At 35.8% G+C, this 17,550-nt stretch overlaps 18 pseudogenes; all 18 read right to left on the bottom strand.

Annotated features, from left to right (window-relative positions):
* Positions 1-89: 89 nt before the first annotated feature.
* LOC145644441 (5S ribosomal RNA) lies at positions 90-208 on the bottom strand (annotated as a pseudogene).
* A 793-nt stretch (positions 209-1,001) lies between these two features.
* LOC145644440 (5S ribosomal RNA) lies at positions 1,002-1,120 on the bottom strand (annotated as a pseudogene).
* A 794-nt stretch (positions 1,121-1,914) lies between these two features.
* LOC145644439 (5S ribosomal RNA) lies at positions 1,915-2,033 on the bottom strand (annotated as a pseudogene).
* A 791-nt stretch (positions 2,034-2,824) lies between these two features.
* LOC145645285 (5S ribosomal RNA) lies at positions 2,825-2,943 on the bottom strand (annotated as a pseudogene).
* A 793-nt stretch (positions 2,944-3,736) lies between these two features.
* On the bottom strand, positions 3,737-3,855 carry LOC145644437 (5S ribosomal RNA; annotated as a pseudogene).
* Positions 3,856-4,648: 793 nt separating this feature from the next.
* LOC145644436 (5S ribosomal RNA) lies at positions 4,649-4,767 on the bottom strand (annotated as a pseudogene).
* A 794-nt stretch (positions 4,768-5,561) lies between these two features.
* LOC145645284 (5S ribosomal RNA) lies at positions 5,562-5,680 on the bottom strand (annotated as a pseudogene).
* Positions 5,681-6,473: 793 nt separating this feature from the next.
* Positions 6,474-6,592, bottom strand: LOC145644435 (5S ribosomal RNA; annotated as a pseudogene).
* A 794-nt stretch (positions 6,593-7,386) lies between these two features.
* Positions 7,387-7,505, bottom strand: LOC145645283 (5S ribosomal RNA; annotated as a pseudogene).
* A 793-nt stretch (positions 7,506-8,298) lies between these two features.
* On the bottom strand, positions 8,299-8,417 carry LOC145644434 (5S ribosomal RNA; annotated as a pseudogene).
* Positions 8,418-9,211: 794 nt separating this feature from the next.
* Positions 9,212-9,330, bottom strand: LOC145646006 (5S ribosomal RNA; annotated as a pseudogene).
* A 1,701-nt stretch (positions 9,331-11,031) lies between these two features.
* On the bottom strand, positions 11,032-11,150 carry LOC145646004 (5S ribosomal RNA; annotated as a pseudogene).
* A 1,701-nt stretch (positions 11,151-12,851) lies between these two features.
* LOC145646003 (5S ribosomal RNA) lies at positions 12,852-12,970 on the bottom strand (annotated as a pseudogene).
* A 791-nt stretch (positions 12,971-13,761) lies between these two features.
* LOC145646002 (5S ribosomal RNA) lies at positions 13,762-13,880 on the bottom strand (annotated as a pseudogene).
* Positions 13,881-14,671: 791 nt separating this feature from the next.
* On the bottom strand, positions 14,672-14,790 carry LOC145646001 (5S ribosomal RNA; annotated as a pseudogene).
* A 791-nt stretch (positions 14,791-15,581) lies between these two features.
* Positions 15,582-15,700, bottom strand: LOC145645281 (5S ribosomal RNA; annotated as a pseudogene).
* Positions 15,701-16,493: 793 nt separating this feature from the next.
* LOC145645280 (5S ribosomal RNA) lies at positions 16,494-16,612 on the bottom strand (annotated as a pseudogene).
* Positions 16,613-17,403: 791 nt separating this feature from the next.
* Positions 17,404-17,522, bottom strand: LOC145645969 (5S ribosomal RNA; annotated as a pseudogene).
* Between the last annotated feature and the right edge of the window lie 28 nt (positions 17,523-17,550).

Here is a 17,550-nt window from a genome sequence, read left to right as displayed (position 1 = left end):
ATGTGCTAACAGATAGTTTTTTTTTATTAATCACTGCACTTCACATTTGAGCATGTCAGCTTGAAAGTAAATTAAAGTGATGCAAGAAAAGCTTACAGCACCTGGTATTCCTAGGTAGGGTCCCACCTCAGTACTATCCAGGCCCAAAGTTGTTCAGCTTCCAAGGTCAGATGAGATTGGACGTTCTCAAGCTGGTGTGGCCGTAAGCCTTAAACACTTACTCAAATTGCCTAATCATAGCAAATATGATCAAAGACCAATCTGACAATTTTTTTTATTAATCCCTGCACTTGACATTCTAGAATATTATCTTGAAAGTAAATTAAATGATGCAATAAAAGCTTACAACATCTGGTATACGGAGGCACTAACAGACAGTTTTTTGATGAATCACTGCACTTCACATTCAAGCATGTCAGCTGGAGAGTAAATTAAAGTGATGCAATAAAAACTTACAGCATCTGCTATTCCCAGGTGCTAGCAGATAGTTTTATTTAATTATTCACTGCACTTCAAATTTGAACATGATAGCTTGAACATAAATTAAAGGGATGCAATAAAATCTTACAGCACCTGCTATTCCCTGGTACTAAAAGATTTCTATTTAATTTGTACACTTCACATTCAAGCATGTCAGTTGCAGATTAAATTAAAGTGATGCAACAAAAACTTACAGCATCTGCTATTCCCAGGTGCTAACAGATAGTTTTTTTTAATTAATCACTGCACTTCACATCCTAGCATGTCATCTTAAAAGTAAATTAAAGTGATGCAAGAGAAGCTTACAGCATCTCGTAGTCCAAGCTGCTAACAGATAGTTTTTTGATGAATCACTGCACTTCACATTCAGGCATGTGAGTTGGAGAGTAAATTAAAGTGATGCAAAAAAAACTTACAGCATCTGCTATTCCCATGTGCTAACAGATAGTTTTTTTTTATTAATCACTGCACTTCACATTTGAGCATGTCAGCTTGAAAGTAAATTAAAGTGATGCAAGAAAAGCTTACAGCACCTGGTATTCCTAGGTAGGGTCCCACCTCAGTACTATCCAGGCCCAAAGTTGTTCAGCTTCCAAGGTCAGATGAGATTGGACGTTCTCAAGCTGGTGTGGCCGTAAGCCTTAAACACTTACTCAAATTGCCTAATCATAGCAAATATGATCAAAGACCAATCTGACAATTTTTTTTATTAATCCCTGCACTTGACATTCTAGAATATTATCTTGAAAGTAAATTAAATGATGCAATAAAAGCTTACAACATCTGGTATACGGAGGCACTAACAGACAGTTTTTTGATGAATCACTGCACTTCACATTCAAGCATGTCAGTTGGAGAGTAAATTAAAGTGATGCAATAAAAACTTACAGCATCTGCTATTCCCAGGTGCTAGCAGATAGTTTTATTTAATTATTCACTGCACTTCAAATTTGAACATGATAGCTTGAACATAAATTAAAGGGATGCAATAAAATCTTACAGCACCTGCTATTCCCTGGTACTAAAAGATTTCTATTTAATTTGTACACTTCACATACAAGCATGTCAGTTGCAGATTAAATTAAAGTGATGCAACAAAAACTTACAGCATCTGCTATTCCCAGGTGCTAACAGATAGTTTTTTTTAATTAATCACTGCACTTCACATCCTAGCATGTCATCTTAAAAGTAAATTAAAGTGATGCAAGAGAAGCTTACAGCATCTCGTAGTCCAAGCTGCTAACAGATAGTTTTTTGATGAATCACTGCACTTCACATTCAGGCATTTGAGTTGGAGAGTAAATTAAAGTGATGCAAAAAAAACTTACAGCATCTGCTATTCCCATGTGCTAACAGATAGTTTTTTTTTTATTAATCACTGCACTTCACATTTGAGCATGTCAGCTTGAAAGTAAATTAAAGTGATGCAAGAAAAGCTTACAGCACCTGGTATTCCTAGGTAGGGTCCCACCTCAGTACTATCCAGGCCCAAAGTTGTTCAGCTTCCAAGGTCAGATGAGATTGGACGTTCTCAAGCTGGTGTGGCCGTAAGCCTTAAACACTTACTCAAATTGCCTAATCATAGCAAATATGATCAAAGACCAATCTGACAATTTTTTTTATTAATCCCTGCACTTGACATTCTAGAATATTATCTTGAAAGTAAATTAAATGATGCAATAAAAGCTTACAACATCTGGTATACGGAGGCACTAACAGACAGTTTTTTGATGAATCACTGCACTTCACATTCAAGCATGTCAGTTGGAGAGTAAATTAAAGTGATGCAATAAAAACTTACAGCATCTGCTATTCCCAGGTGCTAGCAGATAGTTTTATTTAATTATTCACTGCACTTCAAATTTGAACATGATAGCTTGAACATAAATTAAAGGGATGCAATAAAATCTTACAGCACCTGCTATTCCCTGGTACTAAAATATTTCTATTTAATTTGTACACTTCACATTCAAGCATGTCAGTTGCAGATTAAATTAAAGTGATGCAACAAAAACTTACAGCATCTGCTATTCCCAGGTGCTAACAGATAGTTTTTTTTAATTAATCACTGCACTTCACATCCTAGCATGTCATCTTAAAAGTAAATTAAAGTGATGCAAGAGAAGCTTACAGCATCTCGTAGTCCAAGCTGCTAACAGATAGTTTTTTGATGAATCACTGCACTTCACATTCAGGCATATGAGTTGGAGAGTAAATGAAAGTGATGCAAAAAAAACTTATAGCATCTGCTATTCCCATGTGCTAACAGATAGTTTTTTTATTAATCACTGCACTTCACATTTGAGCATGTCAGCTTGAAAGTAAGTTAAAGTGATGCAAGAAAAGCTTACAGCACCTGGTATTCCTAGGTAGGGTCCCACCTCAGTACTATCCAGGCCCAAAGTTGTTCAGCTTCCAAAGTCAGATGAGATTGGACGTTCTCAAGCTGGTGTGGCCGTAAGCCTTAAACACTTACTCAAATTGCCTAATCATAGCAAATATGATCAAAGACCAATCTGACAATTTTTTTTATTAATCCCTGCACTTGACATTCTAGAATTTTATCTTGAAAGTAAATTAAATGATGCAATAAAAGCTTACAACATCTGGTATACGGAGGCACTAACAGACAGTTTTTTGATGAATCACTGCACTTCACATTCAAGCATGTCAGTTGGAGAGTAAATTAAAGTGATGCAATAAAAACTTACAGCATCTGCTATTCCCAGGTGCTAGCAGATAGTTTTATTTAATTATTCACTGCACTTCAAATTTGAACATGATAGCTTGAACATAAATTAAAGGGATGCAATAAAATCTTACAGCACCTGCTATTCCCTGTTACTAAAAGATTTCTATTTAATTTGTACACTGCACATACAAGCATGTCAGTTGCAGATTAAATTAAAGTGATGCAACAAAAACTTACAGCATCTGCTATTCCCATGTGCTAACAGATAGTTTTTTTTAATTAATCACTGCACTTCACATCCTAGCATGTCATCTTAAAAGTAAATTAAAGTGATGCAAGAGAAGCTTACAGCATCTCGTAGTCCAAGCTGCTAACAGATAGTTTTTTGATGAATCACTGCACTTCACATTCAGGCATGTGAGTTGGAGAGTAAATTAAAGTGATGCAAAAAAAACTTACAGCATCTGCTATTCCCATGTGCTAACAGATAGTTTTTTTTTATTAATCACTGCACTTCACATTTGAGCATGTCAGCTTGAAAGTAAATTAAAGTGATGCAAGAAAAGCTTACAGCACCTGGTATTCCTAGGTAGGGTCCCACCTCAGTACTATCCAGGCCCAAAGTTGTTCAGCTTCCAAGGTCAGATGAGATTGGACGTTCTCAAGCTGGTGTGGCCGTAAGCCTTAAACACTTACTCAAATTGCCTAATCATAGCAAATATGATCAAAGACCAATCTGACAATTTTTTTTATTAATCCCTGCACTTGACATTCTAGAATATTATCTTGAAAGTAAATTAAATGATGCAATAAAAGCTTACAACATCTGGTATACGGAGGCACTAACAGACAGTTTTTTGATGAATCACTGCACTTCACATTCAAGCATGTCAGTTGGAGAGTAAATTAAAGTGATGCAATAAAAACTTACAGCATCTGCTATTCCCAGGTGCTAGCAGATAGTTTTATTTAATTATTCACTGCACTTCAAATTTGAACATGATAGCTTGAACATAAATTAAAGGGATGCAATAAAATCTTACAGCACCTGCTATTCCCTGGTACTAAAACATTTCTATTTAATCTGTACACTTCACATTCAGGCATGTGAGTTGGAGAGTAAATGAAAGTGATGCAAAAAAAACTTACAGCATCGGCTATTCCCAGGTGCTAACAGATAGTTTTTTTTAATTAATCACTGCACTTCACATCCTAGCATGTCATCTTAAAAGTAAATTAAAGTGATGCAAGAGAAGCTTACAGCATCTCGTAGTCCAAGCTGCTAACAGATAGTTTTTTGATGAATCACTGCACTTCACATTCAGGCATGTGAGTTGGAGAGTAAATTAAAGTGATGCAAAAAAAACTTACAGCATCTGCTATTCCCATGTGCTAACAGATAGTTTTTTTTTATTAATCACTGCACTTCACATTTGAGCATGTCAGCTTGAAAGTAAATTAAAGTGATGCAAGAAAAGCTTACAGCACCTGGTATTCCTAGGTAGGGTCCCACCTCAGTACTATCCAGGCCCAAAGTTGTTCAGCTTCCAAGGTCAGATGAGATTGGACGTTCTCAAGCTGGTGTGGCCGTAAGCCTTAAACACTTACTCAAATTGCCTAATCATAGCAAATATGATCAAAGACCAATCTGACAATTTTTTTTATTAATCCCTGCACTTGACATTCTAGAATATTATCTTGAAAGTAAATTAAATGATGCAATAAAAGCTTACAACATCTGGTATACGGAGGCACTAACAGACAGTTTTTTGATGAATCACTGCACTTCACATTCAAGCATGTCAGTTGGAGAGTAAATTAAAGTGATGCAATAAAAACTTACAGCATCTGCTATTCCCAGGTGCTAGCAGATAGTTTTATTTAATTATTCACTGCACTTCAAATTTGAACATGATAGCTTGAACATAAATTAAAGGGATGCAATAAAATCTTACAGCACCTGCTATTCCCTGGTACTAAAACATTTCTATTTAATCTGTACACTTCACATTCAGGCATGTGAGTTGGAGAGTAAATGAAAGTGATGCAAAAAAAACTTACAGCATCGGCTATTCCCAGGTGCTAACAGATAGTTTTTTTTAATTAATCACTGCACTTCACATCCTAGCATGTCATCTTAAAAGTAAATTAAAGTGATGCAAGAGAAGCTTACAGCATCTCGTAGTCCAAGCTGCTAACAGATAGTTTTTTGATGAATCACTGCACTTCACATTCAGGCATGTGAGTTGGAGAGTAAATTAAAGTGATGCAAAAAAAACTTACAGCATCTGCTATTCCCATGTGCTAACAGATAGTTTTTTTTTTATTAATCACTGCACTTCACATTTGAGCATGTCAGCTTGAAAGTAAATTAAAGTGATGCAAGAAAAGCTTACAGCACCTGGTATTCCTAGGTAGGGTCCCACCTCAGTACTATCCAGGCCCAAAGTTGTTCAGCTTCCAAAGTCAGATGAGATTGGACGTTCTCAAGCTGGTGTGGCCGTAAGCCTTAAACACTTACTCAAATTGCCTAATCATAGCAAATATGATCAAAGACCAATCTGACAATTTTTTTTATTAATCCCTGCACTTGACATTCTAGAATATTATCTTGAAAGTAAATTAAATGATGCAATAAAAGCTTACAACATCTGGTATACGGAGGCACTAACAGACAGTTTTTTGATGAATCACTGCACTTCACATTCAAGCATGTCAGTTGGAGAGTAAATTAAAGTGATGCAATAAAAACTTACAGCATCTGCTATTCCCAGGTGCTAGCAGATAGTTTTATTTAATTATTCACTGCACTTCAAATTTGAACATGATAGCTTGAACATAAATTAAAGGGATGCAATAAAATCTTACAGCACCTGCTATTCCCTGGTACTAAAAGATTTCTATTTAATTTGTACACTTCACATTCAAGCATGTCAGTTGCAGATTAAATTAAAGTGATGCAACAAAAACTTACAGCATCTGCTATTCCCATGTGCTAACAGATAGTTTTTTTTAATTAATCACTGCACTTCACATCCTAGCATGTCATCTTAAAAGTAAATTAAAGTGATGCAAGAGAAGCTTACAGCATCTCGTAGTCCAAGCTGCTAACAGATAGTTTTTTGATGAATCACTGCACTTCACATTCAGGCATGTGAGTTGGAGAGTAAATTAAAGTGATGCAAAAAAAACTTACAGCATCTGCTATTCCCATGTGCTAACAGATAGTTTTTTTTTATTAATCACTGCACTTCACATTTGAGCATGTCAGCTTGAAAGTAAATTAAAGTGATGCAAGAAAAGCTTACAGCACCTGGTATTCCTAGGTAGGGTCCCACCTCAGTACTATCCAGGCCCAAAGTTGTTCAGCTTCCAAGGTCAGATGAGATTGGACGTTCTCAAGCTGGTGTGGCCGTAAGCCTTAAACACTTACTCAAATTGCCTAATCATAGCAAATATGATCAAAGACCAATCTGACAATTTTTTTTATTAATCCCTGCACTTGACATTCTAGAATATTATCTTGAAAGTAAATTAAATGATGCAATAAAAGCTTACAACATCTGGTATACGGAGGCACTAACAGACAGTTTTTTGATGAATCACTGCACTTCACATTCAAGCATGTCAGTTGGAGAGTAAATTAAAGTGATGCAATAAAAACTTACAGCATCTGCTATTCCCAGGTGCTAGCAGATAGTTTTATTTAATTATTCACTGCACTTCAAATTTGAACATGATAGCTTGAACATAAATTAAAGGGATGCAATAAAATCTTACAGCACCTGCTATTCCCTGGTACTAAAACATTTCTATTTAATCTGTACACTTCACATTCAGGCATGTGAGTTGGAGAGTAAATGAAAGTGATGCAAAAAAAACTTACAGCATCGGCTATTCCCAGGTGCTAACAGATAGTTTTTTTTAATTAATCACTGCACTTCACATCCTAGCATGTCATCTTAAAAGTAAATTAAAGTGATGCAAGAGAAGCTTACAGCATCTCGTAGTCCAAGCTGCTAACAGATAGTTTTTTGATGAATCACTGCACTTCACATTCAGGCATGTGAGTTGGAGAGTAAATTAAAGTGATGCAAAAAAAACTTACAGCATCTGCTATTCCCATGTGCTAACAGATAGTTTTTTTTTTATTAATCACTGCACTTCACATTTGAGCATGTCAGCTTGAAAGTAAATTAAAGTGATGCAAGAAAAGCTTACAGCACCTGGTATTCCTAGGTAGGGTCCCACCTCAGTACTATCCAGGCCCAAAGTTGTTCAGCTTCCAAAGTCAGATGAGATTGGACGTTCTCAAGCTGGTGTGGCCGTAAGCCTTAAACACTTACTCAAATTGCCTAATCATAGCAAATATGATCAAAGACCAATCTGACAATTTTTTTTATTAATCCCTGCACTTGACATTCTAGAATATTATCTTGAAAGTAAATTAAATGATGCAATAAAAGCTTACAACATCTGGTATACGGAGGCACTAACAGACAGTTTTTTTATTAATCACTGCACTTCACATTCAAGCATGTCAGTTGGAGAGTAAATTAAAGTGATGCAATAAAAACTTACAGCATCTGCTATTCCCAGGTGCTAGCAGATAGTTTGATTTAATTATTCACTGCACTTCAAATTTGAACATGATAGCTTGAACATAAATTAAAGGGATGCAATAAAATCTTACAGCACCTGCTATTCCCTGGTACTAAAAGATTTCTATTTAATCTGTACACTGCACATACAAGCATGTCAGTTGCAGATTAAATTAAAGTGATGCAACAAAAACTTACAGCATCTGCTATTCCCATGTGCTAACAGATAGTTTTTTTTAATTAATCACTGCACTTCACATCCTAGCATGTCATCTTAAAAGTAAATTAAAGTGATGCAAGAGAAGCTTACAGCATCTCGTAGTCCAAGCTGCTAACAGATAGTTTTTTGATGAATCACTGCACTTCACATTCAGGCATGTGAGTTGGAGAGTAAATTAAAGTGATGCAAAAAAAACTTACAGCATCTGCTATTCCCATGTGCTAACAGATAGTTTTTTTTTATTAATCACTGCACTTCACATTTGAGCATGTCAGCTTGAAAGTAAATTAAAGTGATGCAAGAAAAGCTTACAGCACCTGGTATTCCTAGGTAGGGTCCCACCTCAGTACTATCCAGGCCCAAAGTTGTTCAGCTTCCAAGGTCAGATGAGATTGGACGTTCTCAAGCTGGTGTGGCCGTAAGCCTTAAACACTTACTCAAATTGCCTAATCATAGCAAATATGATCAAAGACCAATCTGACAATTTTTTTTATTAATCCCTGCACTTGACATTCTAGAATATTATCTTGAAAGTAAATTAAATGATGCAATAAAAGCTTACAACATCTGGTATACGGAGGCACTAACAGACAGTTTTTTGATGAATCACTGCACTTCACATTCAAGCATGTCAGTTGGAGAGTAAATTAAAGTGATGCAATAAAAACTTACAGCATCTGCTATTCCCAGGTGCTAGCAGATAGTTTTATTTAATTATTCACTGCACTTCAAATTTGAACATGATAGCTTGAACATAAATTAAAGGGATGCAATAAAATCTTACAGCACCTGCTATTCCCTGGTACTAAAACATTTCTATTTAATCTGTACACTTCACATTCAGGCATGTGAGTTGGAGAGTAAATGAAAGTGATGCAAAAAAAACTTACAGCATCGGCTATTCCCAGGTGCTAACAGATAGTTTTTTTTAATTAATCACTGCACTTCACATCCTAGCATGTCATCTTAAAAGTAAATTAAAGTGATGCAAGAGAAGCTTACAGCATCTCGTAGTCCAAGCTGCTAACAGATAGTTTTTTGATGAATCACTGCACTTCACATTCAGGCATGTGAGTTGGAGAGTAAATTAAAGTGATGCAAAAAAAACTTACAGCATCTGCTATTCCCATGTGCTAACAGATAGTTTTTTTTTTATTAATCACTGCACTTCACATTTGAGCATGTCAGCTTGAAAGTAAATTAAAGTGATGCAAGAAAAGCTTACAGCACCTGGTATTCCTAGGTAGGGTCCCACCTCAGTACTATCTAGGCCCAAAGTTGTTCAGCTTCCAAAGTCAGATGAGATTGGACGTTCTCAAGCTGGTGTGGCCGTAAGCCTTAAACACTTACTCAAATTGCCTAATCATAGCAAATATGATCAAAGACCAATCTGACAATTTTTTTTATTAATCCCTGCACTTGACATTCTAGAATATTATCTTGAAAGTAAATTAAATGATGCAATAAAAGCTTACAACATCTGGTATACGGAGGCACTAACAGACAGTTTTTTGATGAATCACTGCACTTCACATTCAAGCATGTCAGTTGGAGAGTAAATTAAAGTGATGCAATAAAAACTTACAGCATCTGCTATTCCCAGGTGCTAGCAGATAGTATTATTTAATTATTCACTGCACTTCAAATTTGAACATGATAGCTTGAACATAAATTAAAGGGATGCAATAAAATCTTACAGCACCTGCTATTCCCTGGTACTAAAAGATTTCTATTTAATTTGTACACTTCACATTCAAGCATGTCAGTTGCAGATTAAATTAAAGTGATGCAACAAAAACTTACAGCATCTGCTATTCCCAGGTGCTAACAGATAGTTTTTTTTAATTAATCACTGCACTTCACATCCTAGCATGTCAGCTTAAAAGTAAATTAAAGTGATGCAAGAGAAGCTTACAGCATCTCGTAGTCCAAGCTGCTAACAGATAGTTTTTTGATGAATCACTGCACTTCACATTCAGGCATATGAGTTGGAGAGTAAATGAAAGTGATGCAAAAAAAACTTATAGCATCTGCTATTCCCATGTGCTAACAGATAGTTTTTTTATTAATCACTGCACTTCACATTTGAGCATGTCAGCTTGAAAGTAAATTAAAGTGATGCAAGAAAAGCTTACAGCACCTGGTATTCCTAGGTAGGGTCCCACCTCAGTACTATCCAGGCCCAAAGTTGTTCAGCTTCCAAAGTCAGATGAGATTGGACGTTCTCAAGCTTGTGTGGCCGTAAGCCTTAAACACTTACTCAAATTGCCTAATCATAGCAAATATGATCAAAGACCAATCTGACAATTTTTTTTATTAATCCCTGCACTTGACATTCTAGAATGTTATCTTGAAAGTAAATTAAATGATGCAATAAAAGCTTACAACATCTGGTATACGGAGGCACTAACAGACAGTTTTTTTATTAATCACTGCACTTCACATTCAAGCATGTCAGTTGGAGAGTAAATTAAAGTGATGCAATAAAAACTTACAGCATCTGCTATTCCCAGGTGCTAGCAGATAGTTTGATTTAATTATTCACTGCACTTCAAATTTGAACATGATAGCTTGAACATAAATTAAAGGGATGCAATAAAATCTTACAGCACCTGCTATTCCCTGGTACTAAAAGATTTCTATTTAATCTGTACACTTCACATACAAGCATGTCAGTTGCAGATTAAATTAAAGTGATGCAACAAAAACTTACAGCATCTGCTATTCCCATGTGCTAACAGATAGTTTTTTTTAATTAATCACTGCACTTCACATCCTAGCATGTCATCTTAAAAGTAAATTAAAGTGATGCAAGAGAAGCTTACAGCATCTCGTAGTCCAAGCTGCTAACAGATAGTTTTTTGATGAATCACTGCACTTCACATTCAGGCATATGAGTTGGAGAGTAAATGAAAGTGATGCAAAAAAAACTTATAGCATCTGCTATTCCCATGTGCTAACAGATAGTTTTTTTATTAATCACTGCACTTCACATTTGAGCATGTCAGCTTGAAAGTAAATTAAAGTGATGCAAGAAAAGCTTACAGCACCTGGTATTCCTAGGTAGGGTCCCACCTCAGTACTATCTAGGCCCAAAGTTGTTCAGCTTCCAAAGTCAGATGAGATTGGACGTTCTCAAGCTGGTGTGGCCGTAAGCCTTAAACACTTACTCAAATTGCCTAATCATAGCAAATATGATCAAAGACCAATCTGACAATTTTTTTTATTAATCCCTGCACTTGACATTCTAGAATAGTATCTTGAAAGTAAATTAAATGATGCAATAAAAGCTTACAACATCTGGTATACGGAGGCACTAACAGACAGTTTTTTGATGAATCACTGCACTTCACATTCAAGCATGTCAGTTGGAGAGTAAATTAAAGTGATGCAATAAAAACTTACAGCATCTGCTATTCCCAGGTGCTAGCAGATAGTTTTATTTAATTATTCACTGCACTTCAAATTTGAACATGATAGCTTGAACATAAATTAAAGGGATGCAATAAAATCTTACAGCACCTGCTATTCCCTGGTACTAAAAGATTTCTATTTAATCTGTACACTTCACATACAAGCATGTCAGTTGCAGATTAAATTAAAGTGATGCAACAAAAACTTACAGCATCTGCTATTCCCATGTGCTAACAGATAGTTTTTTTTAATTAATCACTGCACTTCACATCCTAGCATGTCAGCTTAAAAGTAAATTAAAGTGATGCAAGAGAAGCTTACAGCATCTCGTAGTCCAAGCTGCTAACAGATAGTTTTTTGATGAATCACTGCACTTCACATTCAGGCATATGAGTTGGAGAGTAAATGAAAGTGATGCAAAAAAAACTTATAGCATCTGCTATTCCCATGTGCTAACAGATAGTTTTTTTATTAATCACTGCACTTCACATTTGAGCATGTCAGCTTGAAAGTAAATTAAAGTGATGCAAGAAAAGCTTACAGCACCTGGTATTCCTAGGTAGGGTCCCACCTCAGTACTATCCAGGCCCAAAGTTGTTCAGCTTCCAAAGTCAGATGAGATTGGACGTTCTCAAGCTTGTGTGGCCGTAAGCCTTAAACACTTACTCAAATTGCCTAATCATAGCAAATATGATCAAAGACCAATCTGACAATTTTTTTTATTAATCCCTGCACTTGACATTCTAGAATGTTATCTTGAAAGTAAATTAAATGATGCAATAAAAGCTTACAACATCTGGTATACGGAGGCACTAACAGACAGTTTTTTTATTAATCACTGCACTTCACATTCAAGCATGTCAGTTGGAGAGTAAATTAAAGTGATGCAATAAAAACTTACAGCATCTGCTATTCCCAGGTGCTAGCAGATAGTTTGATTTAATTATTCACTGCACTTCAAATTTGAACATGATAGCTTGAACATAAATTAAAGGGATGCAATAAAATCTTACAGCACCTGCTATTCCCTGGTACTAAAAGATTTCTATTTAATCTGTACACTTCACATACAAGCATGTCAGTTGCAGATTAAATTAAAGTGATGCAACAAAAACTTACAGCATCTGCTATTCCCATGTGCTAACAGATAGTTTTTTTTAATTAATCACTGCACTTCACATCCTAGCATGTCATCTTAAAAGTAAATTAAAGTGATGCAAGAGAAGCTTACAGCATCTCGTAGTCCAAGCTGCTAACAGATAGTTTTTTGATGAATCACTGCACTTCACATTCAGGCATATGAGTTGGAGAGTAAATGAAAGTGATGCAAAAAAAACTTATAGCATCTGCTATTCCCATGTGCTAACAGATAGTTTTTTTATTAATCACTGCACTTCACATTTGAGCATGTCAGCTTGAAAGTAAATTAAAGTGATGCAAGAAAAGCTTACAGCACCTGGTATTCCTAGGTAGGGTCCCACCTCAGTACTATCTAGGCCCAAAGTTGTTCAGCTTCCAAAGTCAGATGAGATTGGACGTTCTCAAGCTGGTGTGGCCGTAAGCCTTAAACACTTACTCAAATTGCCTAATCATAGCAAATATGATCAAAGACCAATCTGACAATTTTTTTTATTAATCCCTGCACTTGACATTCTAGAATATTATCTTGAAAGTAAATTAAATGATGCAATAAAAGCTTACAACATCTGGTATACGGAGGCACTAACAGACAGTTTTTTGATGAATCACTGCACTTCACATTCAAGCATGTCAGTTGGAGAGTAAATTAAAGTGATGCAATAAAAACTTACAGCATCTGCTATTCCCAGGTGCTAGCAGATAGTTTGATTTAATTATTCACTGCACTTCAAATTTGAACATGATAGCTTGAACATAAATTAAAGGGATGCAATAAAATCTTACAGCACCTGCTATTCCCTGGTACTAAAAGATTTCTATTTAATCTGTACACTTCACATACAAGCATGTCAGTTGCAGATTAAATTAAAGTGATGCAACAAAAACTTACAGCATCTGCTATTCCCATGTGCTAACAGATAGTTTTTTTTAATTAATCACTGCACTTCACATCCTAGCATGTCATCTTAAAAGTAAATTAAAGTGATGCAAGAGAAGCTTACAGCATCTCGTAGTCCAAGCTGCTAACAGATAGTTTTTTGATGAATCACTGCACTTCACATTCAGGCATATGAGTTGGAGAGTAAATGAAAGTGATGCAAAAAAAACTTATAGCATCTGCTATTCCCATGTGCTAACAGATAGTTTTTTTATTAATCACTGCACTTCACATTTGAGCATGTCAGCTTGAAAGTAAATTAAAGTGATGCAAGAAAAGCTTACAGCACCTGGTATTCCTAGGTAGGGTCCCACCTCAGTACTATCTAGGCCCAAAGTTGTTCAGCTTCCAAAGTCAGATGAGATTGGACGTTCTCAAGCTGGTGTGGCCGTAAGCCTTAAACACTTACTCAAATTGCCTAATCATAGCAAATATGATCAAAGACCAATCTGACAATTTTTTTTATTAATCCCTGCACTTGACATTCTAGAATATTATCTTGAAAGTAAATTAAATGATGCAATAAAAGCTTACAACATCTGGTATACGGAGGCACTAACAGACAGTTTTTTGATGAATCACTGCACTTCACATTCAAGCATGTCAGTTGGAGAGTAAATTAAAGTGATGCAATAAAAACTTACAGCATCTGCTATTCCCAGGTGCTAGCAGATAGTTTTATTTAATTATTCACTGCACTTCAAATTTGAACATGATAGCTTGAACATAAATTAAAGGGATGCAATAAAATCTTACAGCACCTGCTATTCCCTGGTACTAAAAAATTTCTATTTAATCTGTACACTTCACATACAAGCATGTCAGTTGCAGATTAAATTAAAGTGATGCAACAAAAACTTACAGCATCTGCTATTCCCATGTGCTAACAGATAGTTTTTTTTAATTAATCACTGCACTTCACATCCTAGCATGTCATCTTAAAAGTAAATTAAAGTGATGCAAGAGAAGCTTACAGCATCTCGTAGTCCAAGCTGCTAACAGATAGTTTTTTGATGAATCACTGCACTTCACATTCAGGCATATGAGTTGGAGAGTAAATGAAAGTGATGCAAAAAAAACTTATAGCATCTGCTATTCCCATGTGCTAACAGATAGTTTTTTTATTAATCACTGCACTTCACATTTGAGCATGTCAGCTTGAAAGTAAATTAAAGTGATGCAAGAAAAGCTTACAGCACCTGGTATTCCTAGGTAGGGTCCCACCTCAGTACTATCTAGGCCCAAAGTTGTTCAGCTTCCAAAGTCAGATGAGATTGGACGTTCTCAAGCTGGTGTGGCCGTAAGCCTTAAACACTTACTCAAATTGCCTAATCATAGCAAATATGATCAAAGACCAATCTGACAATTTTTTTTATTAATCCCTGCACTTGACATTCTAGAATATTATCTTGAAAGTAAATTAAATGATGCAATAAAAGCTTACAACATCTGGTATACGGAGGCACTAACAGACAGTTTTTTGATGAATCACTGCACTTCACATTCAAGCATGTCAGTTGGAGAGTAAATTAAAGTGATGCAATAAAAACTTACAGCATCTGCTATTCCCAGGTGCTAGCAGATAGTTTTATTTAATTATTCACTGCACTTCAAATTTGAACATGATAGCTTGAACATAAATTAAAGGGATGCAATAAAATCTTACAGCACCTGCTATTCCCTGGTACTAAAAGATTTCTATTTAATTTGTACACTTCACATTCAAGCATGTCAGTTGCAGATTAAATTAAAGTGATGCAACAAAAACTTACAGCATCTGCTATTCCCAGGTGCTAACAGATAGTTTTTTTTAATTAATCACTGCACTTCACATCCTAGCATGTCAGCTTAAAAGTAAATTAAAGTGATGCAAGAGAAGCTTACAGCATCTCGTAGTCCAAGCTGCTAACAGATAGTTTTTTGATGAATCACTGCACTTCACATTCAGGCATATGAGTTGGAGAGTAAATGAAAGTGATGCAAAAAAAACTTATAGCATCTGCTATTCCCATGTGCTAACAGATAGTTTTTTTATTAATCACTGCACTTCACATTTGAGCATGTCAGCTTGAAAGTAAATTAAAGTGATGCAAGAAAAGCTTACAGCACCTGGTATTCCTAGGTAGGGTCCCACCTCAGTACTATCCAGGCCCAAAGTTGTTCAGCTTCCAAAGTCAGATGAGATTGGACGTTCTCAAGCTGGTGTGGCCGTAAGCCTTAAACACTTACTCAAATTGCCTAATCATAGCAAATATGATCAAAGACCAATCTGACAATTTTTTTTATTAATCCCTGCACTTGACATTCTAGAATGTTATCTTGAAAGTAAATTAAATGATGCAATAAAAGCTTACAACATCTGGTATACGGAGGCACTAACAGACAGTTTTTTTATTAATCACTGCACTTCACATTCAAGCATGTCAGTTGGAGAGTAAATTAAAGTGATGCAATAAAAACTTACAGCATCTGCTATTCCCAGGTGCTAGCAGATAGTTTGATTTAATTATTCACTGCACTTCAAATTTGAACATGATAGCTTGAACATAAATTAAAGGGATGCAATAAAATCTTACAGCACCTGCTATTCCCTGGTACTAAAAGATTTCTATTTAATCTGTACACTTCACATACAAGCATGTCAGTTGCAGATTAAATTAAAGTGATGCAACAAAAATTTACAGCATCTGCTATTCCCATGTGCTAACAGATAGTTTTTTTTAATTAATCACTGCACTTCACATCCTAGCATGTCATCTTAAAAGTAAATTAAAGTGATGCAAGAGAAGCTTACAGCATCTCGTAGTCCAAGCTGCTAACAGATAGTTTTTTGATGAATCACTGCACTTCACATTCAGGCATGTGAGTTGGAGAGTAAATTAAAGTGATGCAAAAAAAACTTACAGCATCTGCTATTCCCATGTGCTAACAGATAGTTTTTTTTTATTAATCACTGCACTTCACATTTGAGCATGTCAGCTTGAAAGTAAATTAAAGTGATGCAAGAAAAGCTTACAGCACCTGGTATTCCTAGGTAGGGTCCCACCTCAGTACTATCCAGGCCCAAAGTTGTTCAGCTTCCAAAGTCAGATGAGATTGGACGTTCTCAAGCTGGTGTGGCCGTAAGCCTTAAACACTTACTCAAATTGCCTAATCATAGCAAATATGATCAAAGACCAATCTGACAATTTTTTTTATTAATCCCTGCACTTGACATTCTAGAATGTTATCTTGAAAGTAAATTAAATGATGCAATAAAAGCTTACAACATCTGGTATACGGAGGCACTAACAGACAGTTTTTTTATTAATCACTGCACTTCACATTCAAGCATGTCAGTTGGAGAGTAAATTAAAGTGATGCAATAAAAACTTACAGCATCTGCTATTCCCAGGTGCTAGCAGATAGTTTTATTTAATTATTCACTGCACTTCAAATTTGAACATGATAGCTTGAACATAAATTAAAGGGATGCAATAAAATCTTACAGCACCTGCTATTCCCTGGTACTAAAAGATTTCTATTTAATTTGTACACTTCACATTCAAGCATGTCAGTTGCAGATTAAATTAAAGTGATGCAACAAAAACTTACAGCATCTGCTATTCCCAGGTGCTAACAGATAGTTTTTTTTAATTAATCACTGCACTTCACATCCTAGCATGTCATCTTAAAAGTAAATTAAAGTGATGCAAGAGAAGCTTACAGCATCTCGTAGTCCAAGCTGCTAACAGATAGTTTTTTGATGAATCACTGCACTTCACATTCAGGCATATGAGTTGGAGAGTAAATGAAAGTGATGCAAAAAAAACTTATAGCATCTGCTATTCCCATGTGCTAACAGATAGTTTTTTTATTAATCACTGCACTTCACATTTGAGCATGTCAGCTTGAAAGTAAATTAAAGTGATGCAAGAAAAGCTTACAGCACCTGGTATTCCTAGGTAGGGTCCCACCTCAGTACTATCCAGGCCCAAAGTTGTTCAGCTTCCAAAGTCAGATGAGATTGGACGTTCTCATGCTGGTGTGGCCGTAAGCCTTAAACACTTACTCAAATTGCCTAATC

The sequence above is a fragment of the Electrophorus electricus genome, chromosome 13 (genome assembly GCF_041902795.1).
Source record: "Electrophorus electricus isolate QZ-2024a chromosome 13, ASM4190279v1, whole genome shotgun sequence".
Classification (NCBI taxonomy): domain Eukaryota; kingdom Metazoa; phylum Chordata; class Actinopteri; order Gymnotiformes; family Gymnotidae; genus Electrophorus; species Electrophorus electricus.
The sequence above is the reverse complement of the archived record's forward strand: the minus strand, read 5'-3'. Positions and strand labels throughout refer to the sequence as shown.